The sequence below is a fragment of the Scylla paramamosain genome, unplaced genomic scaffold (genome assembly GCF_035594125.1).
Source record: "Scylla paramamosain isolate STU-SP2022 unplaced genomic scaffold, ASM3559412v1 Contig112, whole genome shotgun sequence".
Taxonomy (NCBI): domain Eukaryota; kingdom Metazoa; phylum Arthropoda; class Malacostraca; order Decapoda; family Portunidae; genus Scylla; species Scylla paramamosain.
Window position 1 is genome coordinate 186,048 of NW_026973777.1, and position 11,453 is coordinate 197,500.

Consider the following 11,453-nt stretch of genomic DNA (forward strand, 5'->3'; position numbering starts at 1 on the left):
TGCCGGCAAGCTCAAGGACTTCAGCAGCCAGGTACTCCATAACTGCCGCAAGGTACACGGGGGCACCAGCACCCACGCGCTCGGCGTAGTTGCCTTTCCTTAGAAGGCGATGAATCCTGCCGACCGGGAACTGGAGTCCAGCACGACTGGAACGGGACTTTGACTTTCCCTTCACCTTTCCTCCCTTGCCGCGTCCAGACATGATAATGGATGTTGTGGTAGTAGTAGTAGTAGTAGTAGTTGTTGTTGTTGGTGATAAATGAGGAGCGCGAGTACTCTAACCTCGTCGGTAGCTCTGCGAGCAAGTAGTGAATTTTGGGAAAAACGGCTATATATACGCGAGATCAGATCGGCCCAGAGCGCGTCTGGACCAATCAGGACGCTCGCTGAGGTGGCGACTCCTGATCCTGAGTAGGCACGCTAATATATATACCACTTTTCAACTGAGAAAACGCACACTCGTTCTCACAGCAGTACGGCGACACTATGCCTCCCAAAGCATCAGGAAAGGCTGCCAAGAAAGCTGGCAAGGCACAGAAGGCCATTGCCAAGGGCGACAAGAAGAAGAAGCGCAGGAGGAAGGAGAGCTACTCCATCTACATCTACAAGGTGCTCAAGCAAGTCCACCCAGACACTGGCGTGTCCTCCAAGGCCATGTCAATCATGAACTCGTTCGTGAATGACATTTTCGAGCGCATCGCTGCCGAGGCATCCCGCCTGGCACACTATAACAAGCGCTCCACCATCACCAGCCGGGAAATCCAGACCGCTGTCCGTCTTCTTCTGCCTGGTGAACTGGCAAAACACGCTGTTTCTGAAGGCACCAAGGCTGTTACCAAGTATACCTCCTCCAAGTAAACAGGCGGCCAGTATACTGCTGCCAGTATAAAATAATACCCGGCTCCATTGGAGCCACACTTGAAAAGGAAAAAAGATACGATATAGACAAATGCATTATTATTATAATTATTGTTATTATTATTAATATTATTATTATTATTATTTTTATTATTATTATTATTATTATTATTATTATTATTATTATTATTATTATTATCATTATTAATAATATTAATATTGTTGTTTTTATTATGATTATTATTATAATAATTATTGTATCATTATTATTATTATTATTATTATTATTATTATTATTATTATTATTATTATTATTATGCTTATTATTATCGTGATTATTATTCTGTGGAGATAAAGAAAAGATAAAAAAAAAATAGAGATAAAGAAAGATAAAAATTCTCCCAAGTGAAAGAGATATGGCCATGGAAGAGGGAATAATAATAATAATATAAAAAAAAAAAAAGGGGGGAAGGATATTGAGTTGAAAGTCGATACCTGATACTGAAAGATGGAAAATAAATATTTTCTTCCACAAAACCAAACAGATTGTCTATGAAAATTCTTTAATGAAAGAGATGTTTGGCCCTAAAAAGGGCCTAGATATTGCTGTTATGAAGATCATTCGTGGATGACTTCTTAGGCACGCTCGCCACGGATGCGACGAGCCAGTTGGATGTCCTTTGGCATGATAGTCACGCGCTTGGCATGGATGGCGCACAGGTTGGTATCCTCAAACAGACCCACGAGGTAAGCCTCGGAAGCTTCCTGGAGAGCCATGACAGCAGAGGACTGGAAGCGGAGGTCAGTCTTGAAATCCTGAGCAATTTCACGCACCAGGCGCTGGAAAGGCAGTTTCCTGATAAGCAGCTCAGTGCTCTTCTGATAACGGCGGATCTCACGGAGAGCAACGGTTCCAGGCCTGTAACGGTGGGGTTTCTTGACACCTCCAGTGGCTGGAGCAGACTTGCGAGCTGCCTTTGTAGCAAGCTGCTTGCGGGGCGCCTTGCCACCAGTGGACTTGCGAGCCGTTTGCTTGGTACGTGCCATAGTTGTGGTAACAACAACTCACAACGAACACTCAGCTGAGTCTGCCCGCGCTTACATAACATAACATAACAAAGAGAGAAAAGATGGGGAGGGAGAAGTGGGGATAGTGGGAAGAATAGGGGGGTGATAAGAAGGGAATTGTAGTAGGAGAAATAGTCACTGGGGCTTGACCCAGGCGCAATTTGAATTAGGAGGGACATCTTTTTTTTATGTTTTTTATTTATTTATTTTTTTTTTTTTTAACGTGTTATATTCATTCTAAGATGGCCAGGAAGACAAGGGCTTTATCGGGGAAAGCAGGAGAGTCCTCCACCAACCGAGCAAGCCAAGCCCAACACAGCCACAGCCACGGACGCCGCCCACGCACCCAAATCCCCGGGCCAAACCACGCACAAGTTAGGGGCCAGACTATCCAGAGCCTGCACTATCAGGTTGTGAAAGAGGAGTGAAGGACAGTCAGAGTAAAAAGGGTTTTTTTGTGCTTTTTATTGGTTCAAAGAAGGACAGAGGAAGAATTGCATCCGTATAGCGGAGGGACCTACAGTTTTACGTGGGTTCCGAACCACGGATAGTAGTAGAGTGATTTGGTGATGGCCGGGATATTTATTGTATGATGTAATGTGGTGGGTGAAAAAAGCGGTGTTGGTCCTTTTTTCTTGTGTCCTGTGACTCGTCCTGCAAAAAGGCCACCCTGCTAAAAAAAAAAAAAAAAAAAAAAAAAAAAAAAAAAAAAAAAAAAAAAAAAAAAATATATATATATATATATACATATACATATACACACATACATACACATATACATATATACATATACATACATATATACACATATATACATATACACATATACATACATATACATATATATATATATATATAAATATAATATAAAAAATGTCGTGGTGTTATATGCATGGGGAGGGAGAGGATGGTTTGTGATAATGATTGACGTGATGGTAGGATGTGCAATGACAGAGGCTCGAAAAGGCTCCCTCACCGCAACGAGGGGTCAAATCTAATACCATCTGCCTGCACGCGGTAAGTCGCTGGTGGCGGGGGGTGAATGGGGATTCCTGCATGGATGCTTCCAGGGCCCCGCCCCACCATCTCTTGACTACCTTCCTGCCCAGCCCTTGCCGCACCCAACTACCTCTGTGTGGGGGGTGAAGTGGCTTCCACTGAATGGTGTGGTTACCGTCCCCATCATCAGTACTGGCCGCTCCTTAACTACCTCGGGGGGTACCGCTACCGGAACGTCATGCCGACGGCCGGGGGCCCCATTGCCGTGACGTCAGTGGGAGGAGTGCGGTTCGTGCTATCCCCGTCTCTCTGGAAGTGGTCCGGTGCCCTCTTGAAACCTAGGCTGCGAGGCAGGAAAATAATGTATAAAAAACAAAAATATGAATACAAAGCCATAAGACAAAAAATATGAAAAAACCACTAGGTGTTGGCACACGACCCCACTCCCTCGGTCAGAGGCATGGTATGTTAATGGCGGTGTTTTTTTGTCTAGTCCCTTTCCCAGGAGCGGTCCGGTGCCACCTTAAAACCTAGGCTGCGAGACAGAAAAATAATGCATAAAAACAAAAATATGAATACAAAACCATAAGACAAAAAATATGAAAAAACCACTAGGTGTTGGCACGCGGGCCCGCCCACGTGAACGAGAGAACGACGATGATGCCACTCAGACACCATGAGTGGTACAGAAAAAGGAGATAGTGAAGGGAAGAAAGGAGGAGTCCATTATTAGAAGACAGGTTCAGGAGGCACAGTGGGAGGATCAAGGAGATTGCAGTGCGGCAAGTGACGGAAAGCTGGGGGGAGGTTGGTAATGAAATTGTATGTGATTGTGTGTCTGTCGGAGAAGGAGCTTAGTTGTTTTTCGATTCTATTGTGGAGTGTTATGTTAAGAGGGGGGATGTTGGACTCCTCGTGAATGGAGAGAGAGGTTCTGAAGTCGAACCATTTCGTCCCAAGAGCGAAACGAATTGCTCGGTTTTGAACCTTCTGAAGTTTAGAGAGGTTGGAGGGAGCAGAGAGAGAGAGGGCAAGAGGGCAGTAGGTTAAGAGAGGGAGAATGAAAGCTTTGTAGAGGTGAAGTTTTGTTTTTGTGCTGCTGTCGCGAAATCTTTCCAGGTTGCTCAAGGCCTTGGCGGCTATGGTTGCTTTTTGTTTTATATGTATATTGAAGTTGAGGTGCTTATCTATGGTGAGGCCAAGCACTTTGTTGTTGTTACTGATGGGGATTGGGGTGGGGATTGGATCAATTCTGTTTAGTGAGATTTGGCGGGGCTGACTTCTTTTAATGTTGAAATAAGTGACTTTTGATTTTTCGGGATGGGAGAGAATTCGCCATTTCATCTCCCACAGGCCAGTCGCCATCAGTTCCCATTGAATTTTGTCGGTTAGGAGATCTAACGACCTGGCACGGGCCAATTGCGTTACATCGTCCGCGTATTGAATAGTTAGTGAGTCATTGTGGGCTGGGAGGGGTAGGTCAGCTGTGTACATGTTAAAAAGGGTTGGGGAGAGTACGGAGCCTTGTGGGACTCCAGCCTGAGGGGTAAAAAATGACGAAAAGGTGCCCTGGTGGCGGATTCTTGTCTGTCTCTCATCCAGAAAACTACACAAGATGCGTTGTGTTAGATAAGGGAGATTGAAGTTATTACAAATTTTATATTTTAAACCGGTGTGCCAAACGGTGTCAAAAGCTTTTTTGACATCTTTTGTCACGAGTGCTGTCTTGTAATATGGCTTGTTGAAATTTAGGTAGGCTACTATGCTGTTAAGGGCGTCCTCAGTTGAGGCGTTCCTCCGGAAACCGAACTGCTGTGGTGCCAGCAATCCGTTATCTTCGAGGAACGCTCTCAATCTTAAATTGATTAGACGCTCAAAAGTTTTTCCAAGAATTTCAAGTAGGCTTATGGGGCGATAGTTTTCTGGTAAGTGAGAGTTTTTTCCGGGCTTGGCAATTAGGGTGATGTTTGAAATTTTGAAAGCCTTTGGGAAGTATCCAGAGGCGAGGCAAGCATTGAATATTTTTGTCAGGCTGGATATGATTTCTGGAGGAAGGCTCCGCACCATTGGCCAGGTGACTCCTGAGGGGCCGGGGGCTCGCCGCGGAGTGTGCCTGAGCAACCTGGCGACATCTTCCTCCTCAATGGGTGTGATGAGAGGGTGTTGTGGGTCTAGTCGTGTTAAGTGTATAATGTTATGTGGTAGTGTGTTTGCTAGGTTTTGGCGCACAATATCGGTGATATGGTGTATGTGGGCAATACTGGGCTCATGAAGAGGGAGAGGGTGTGGTTGGAAGGAGTTACGCCAGTGTGTCTGGAAGGTGTTGGTGACCTGGTCTGGGTTGGTGACTCGATCACCGTTCACTAGGAGGTACTCGAATCTTTCCCGCTGGCTTCCCTTTAGCTTGTGCACCATGTGCCAGAACTGAGTAGGGTTTCTACAGCGAGCTCCGTCCATACGGGAGACTAGAGTCCTCCAGTGAGCGCTGTGATCATCCTGTAGGCTATTTAGTATGTGTGTGCGAAGGGTGCATAGGTCTCTGTAGATGGGAATGAGGCTGTTCATGTTTTTTAAAAAGCGTGTTCTGTAGCACACTAGTAGTCGTTGTGTTTTTATGGAGGGTCTGAAGTCTATGTGAATTGTGTGTTGTTTCTTTGGGGTGTGTCTGTTGGCTGATGTCAGGATGTCACTGTGTAGTTTCGCTAGGGCGCTGTCTATTTCTGTATATGGTTGGCCTTCGAGCTGTGTTGGTCGGTGTAGATCTGTAAGTGTTTCCCTGAATCCCTCCCAATCGGCGGAGCGGTAGTCGGGGACAGGTGGGGATGGGATAGATATGGGGTTGGAGGATATTTTTAGGATTATGGGAACGTGGTCTGAACCACAGAGGGGTCCTTGGGAGATGTGGTGGTGGAAAGGTAGGGACTGCCGATTGGAGAGAATGAGATCCGGCCTGCCATTCCCATTGTGGGTATAGCAGGTAGGAAAGTCAGGACCAAGGAAACGGAGGCGTTTTAGTTGTGTGAGTTGCAGAAGTTCGTGTCCGTGTTGGTTGTTCTTGTTATGTCGAAATGCTGTGTGACTGGCATTAAGGTCTGCCAGTATGTAGACTGGTAGGTTTGTGTGGTTGAAGAGATTGTTGAGGCTGGTGAGAGGGAGCCCAGTATCCGGTCTGCTGTACGTTGTGGCGATTAGAAATTGCCCGTGTTGTGTTTCGATCTTGGTGGCCAGGAAGTGAGCTGAAGGCCAGTCGGTTATGTGGATGTGTTTGATGGTACATTTTACCATGATAGCTACGCCATCATGGCGCGTACCTGTTGTGTAGCGTGTGTTGTATCCGTAAAGTTTGATGGGTTTAAGAGGTGTGCCTGTGTGGTTGAGAAGGACGATGTCTGGATCGATAGATCGAATTGCTTCTGAGATAAGGTGTCTGTTATTCCAGAAACCGCGACAGTTTAGTTGTACTACTGTGATCATTGTTGAGTGTGTTAGGTGTTTTTCCTACCCCTTAATGCGGTTCGTGTAGATGGGGGTGAAGGTTGGGGTTGGTTTGTGAGCAGGCGTTTTGTGTCAGTCTTTTTTGTGGTGTTGTTGGTTGTGTTGGTAGAAGTAATGGCACTGGTAATGGTAGTGGTAGGAGTGGATTGTGTTGGAGGGGACTTCTGGGGCTGCGATTCACCAGAAGCTGGGTCTTCTTCGGAGCCCATGTCCCTAGGTGAGAGGGAACTGGTGTCGTTGGGTGTGGTAAGTTCGGGTTGCTGAAGTGGGGGTGTTGGAGTGTGTATCTCTTCGTTTTGTTGGAAATGTTGTTTAAAGTGTTGTTGGTTGGTTTGTTGGAAGTTTGGTGGAAGCTTTATTGTGGGGCAACCGTTATATTCAAGCAGGGAATTCATGGTTTCAGCTTGCTTTTTTAAGTCGCCAAAAGAGGTCTGAATTGAATATTTTATGATAATTTCTGCAAGCAGAAGTTTCTCTGAGTTTGTGTTTGTGTTAGAAGTAGTTTGTGTGGAAGTATTGGGTGTGGTGGCTTGTGCATAGGTAGTTGTAATTGGGGTAGGTTTTGGAGAGTTTTGTTGTTGCTGACTCTCACGTTTTATGGGACATTTAAAGGAGACCGCTGTGTGTTCCCCTTCACAGTTTATGCATTTTAAGGTGGATGATTGGCAGTTCTTGTAGTCGTGGCCCTTAGCTGCACACTTAGAGCAGATCTGTTCAGTGTCTTTGCACTGGTTAGTGCGGTGGCTGAATTTATAGCATTTGTAACACTGTGTAACCGGTCTGTATTCTTCAATATTAATGTTATAAGAAGGTACTATTTGCGAAAATATTTTGATGCCTTTATTTTTGATGAGGTCGGCCTGTTGTTTCGACCGGAGACGTATTTTAATCATGTGAGCTTTTGGGATTGCGTGTATTTCTTCAATTTGGGTTTCGTTTCTAGCTTCAATCTCCATTCGGAGATCGTCGTTAGTTTTTTTCAGTAAATAGTCGTCCACACGGCGGGCAAGGATGGTCCTGGCGGATATTTCCTCTGGAGACTCAACAAGCTCGAAACCTAGGAGTTTTAAGTTTTCGTTTGCCTGGTGAGTGGTGTGTCTTTCGCGATCAGCCTCACTGGCTAGACCAACGATAATGTAAGGGCCAGATTTAAAGCATTTTGTGTGGGGAACCTGGGTCCTGGTAAAAAAGGCATTGCTGAGGTCGGCAGGGATGTTGGCAGTTTTAATCCGGTACCTTATTGTCCGGTCAGGGGGGCGTGGGGCGGCCATCTTATCATAGGGCCGGGCCCTATGATGCTGCAGCCCTGTAGGAGAGAATCTGTGGTGGAAAAGTGTTATTAGGCGTGAGTGGCGCTACAGCCTTTTGGCGCTACAGCCTTTAGGGTGCTACAACCACGAGTGGCCTATAAACAACCTATTGTTGTTTCCTGTCGCCCTAGAACCTATATCCCGAGGGGGATCCTAGATGGAGAGAGGAGACCCTGAATATCTAGCCCTGAGGTAGGGATTGTACGCTCACGGGGTGTCTCTAGGCTGCCCGCGCTTCCCACAAAATCCCTTTATATATGAATCGGGTGGGCCCGACGACTCCAACCCTGCCTTGTGATTGGTCAGAAACGTCCAGTGAGGCTCATCGCCCACGCAGTCACCGCATGAAAGATGTGATCATTATTGTTAGTCTAATTCATTTTGTTCTTATTCTTATTCTTATTCTTATTCTTTCTTCCCTCATTCATAACAAATCTTGGAAAATATACAGCAGAACTGACATGTCATTTAAAATTCTAAGACAATTAGCAAGAAAGTTGTGATATTCTTATTTTTTTCATTCTTTTTATTCTATTTTTTTCTTATTCTTGTCATAATTAATATTGTTATCTTTATTATTTTCATTTTTTTTTATTATTCTTCCTTATCTTATTCTTATTTATCCTACTTTTAGAGAGATGAGGCTTGTGCGGTCACCCATCCAAGTTCTGCCCGGACCCCCTGCTTAACCTTGCTGATCCCGCCGTCAGCTGATTGGTCAAGAGCGGAGAACAAGGTGTTGGGAGGGCTTATTTCTCTTATTCTTATTCTTTCCTGTATTGTTGTTGCATTGTTGTGCTGAAAATGTTGGAAAATATGCACTAAAATTAACCCTTCATTCATAATTCTACGACAATTAGCAAGAGAGATATATTATTACTTTTTTCCCTTATTTTTGTTCTTTTTATTCTTAATCTTCTTTTTTTTATTATAGTTGTTATTGTTATTTTATTATTTTCGTTTTTCGTTCATTCTCCTCATTCTTATTGCTATTTTTTTCTATTCTCAGAGAGATGAGGCTTTTGTGGTCACCCATCCAAGTTCTTCCCGGACCCCCTGCTTAACTGCGCTGATCCCGCCGTTAGCTAATTGGCCAAGACCGGAGAACTAGGTGTTGGGAGGCCTTCTTTCTATTATTCTTATTCTTTCTTCCCCCATTCATATCGTTGTATTGGAAATGTTGGAAAATATACAAAAGAATTCACCCTTCTATGACAATTAGGAAGAAAGACATGGGATGCTTTCTTTCTTTTTTTTTATATTCCTTTATTGTAATTTTTCTTATTCTTGTTATAATAATTCTTACTGTTATCTTTATTACTTAAAATTTTCGTTCATTCTCCCTATTCTTATTCTTATTTTTTTTATTTATTTATTTTTTTTCAGACAGATGAGGCTTGTGTAGTCACCCATCCAAGTATTGCCCGAAACCCCTGCGTAATCTCGACGATTTCATTTGACAATACCTATTTACTTATTTATTTATTATTATATTTATTAAAAAAAAAAAGAAGAAAAGAAGATGAAGAATAAGGTATGTAATCGAAATACTCTCTCTATACTGTAGCAATAGTTTAGCTGGATGTACTTGTATTGTGTCAAAAATACTTGCAATATCTGCAATTGTAACCTGCAGTGTCGGCATAATGCATAATTAAGCAATGAAAAGAAAAATTAATAAAAGAATAAATGAAAAAAAGAAAGAAAAAAAGATACAATTAACAATTAAATATATTAGCTACCCCTCTACGTTTCTTTATCACTGCAGAAAAATGGAAACATTTTAACGTAGACTTGTCAAAATTCAACTGAAATTAAGGGTTAAATAAGGATTGTCACCCCTTCCCCAGAGGATATTCATTGTCTTTTAATATATATATATATATATATATATATATATATATATATATATATATATATATATATATATATATATATATATATATATATATATATATATATATATATATATATATATATATATATATATATATATATATATATATATATTCTTTTTATTTAAAGTCTTATTTAGAGAGAGAGAGAGAGAGAGAGAGAGGTAACGTCCTTGAGGATAGCAGCTCGTCTACGCTCCGCTCAGTGATCAGCGTTAGAATGTAATTCCTCATTTCTTTAAAAAAAAAAAAAAAAAAAAAAAAACAGAAACTTTATTTAGGGGGCTTGCTGGAAACAAACTACAATGGAGGAAAGAACAATATGTCTGCTATATGACCCACCCAGTTAAATTTTCAAGAAGCAAACGCAAGTTGGAAAATACGAGGAAGATAAATTTTCATTTATATACGTTTTATGGTAATTTCTGCCACGCCTTCCTCTATTCATCAAACGTCACTGACACTTATTCCCTTTATTTTTTACTTTACAGAATCTTTTGTAGGGCAAGACTCTAGAGGATATGTGCTTTCATAAATTCTATAATGCTTTGCTTATCATAGAGACATAAAAAAAAAAAATAATAATAATAAAAATAAATAAATTAATTAATTTAAAAAATCAAAATAAATAGATATATAAATTAATTAATCAATCAAATAAATTTCTATGCTTCACCTTTATAGCATTCGTATGAATGTCAAAACAAAACAAAAAATATAAATATAAATAATAATATGAAAAAAAAAAATTACTAAATATATGAAAAATAGCATTACTACTACTACTACTACTACTACTACTACTGCTACTACTACTACTATTTTTTTTTTTTTTTTTATGTAGGAAGGACACTGGCCAAGGGCAACAAAAATGTAATAAAAAAAATGCCCACTGAAATGCCAGTCCCATACAGGGGTCAAAGCAGTGGTCAAAAAATGATGAATAAGTGTCTTGAAACCTCCCTCTTGAAGGAATTCAAGTCATAGGAAGGTGGAAATACGGAAGCAGGCAGGGAGTTCCAGAGTTTACCAGAGAAAGGGATGAATGATTGAGAATACTAGTTAACTCTTGCGTTAGAGAAGTGGACAGAATAGAGGTGAGAGAAAGAAGAAAGTCTTGTGCAGCGAGGCCACGGAAGGAGGGGAGGCATGCAGTTAGCAAGATCAGAAGAGCAGTTAGCATGAAAATAGCGGTAGAAGACAGCTAGATATGCAACATTGCGGCGGTGAGAGAGAAGCTGAAGACAGTCAGTTAGAGGAGAGGAGTTGATGAGACGAAAAGCTTTTGATTCCACCCTGTCTAGAAAAGCAGTATGAGTGGAACCCCCCTCAGACATGTGAAGCATACTCCATACATGGACGGATAAGGCCCTTGTACAGAGTTAGCAGCTGGGGGGGTGAGAAAAACTGGCGGAGACGTCTCAGAACACCTAACTTCATAAAAGCTGTTTTAGCTAGAGATGAGATGTGAAGTTTCCAGTTCAGATTATAAGTAAAGGACAGACCGAGGATGTTCAATGTAGAAGAGGGGGACAGTTGAGTGTCATTGAAGAAGAGGGGATAGTTGTCTGGAAGGTTGTGTCGAGTTGATAGATGGAGGAATTGATTTTTTGAGGCATTGAACAATATCAAGTTTGTTCTGCCCCAATGAGAAATTTTAGAAAGATCAGAAGTCAGGCGTTCTGTGGCTTCCCTGCGTGATATGTTTACCTCCTGAAGGGTTGGACGTCTATGAAAAGACGTGGAAAAGTGCAGGGTGGTATCTTCAGCGTAGGAGTGGATAGGACAAGAAGTTTGGTTTAGAAGATCATTAATGAATAATAAGAAG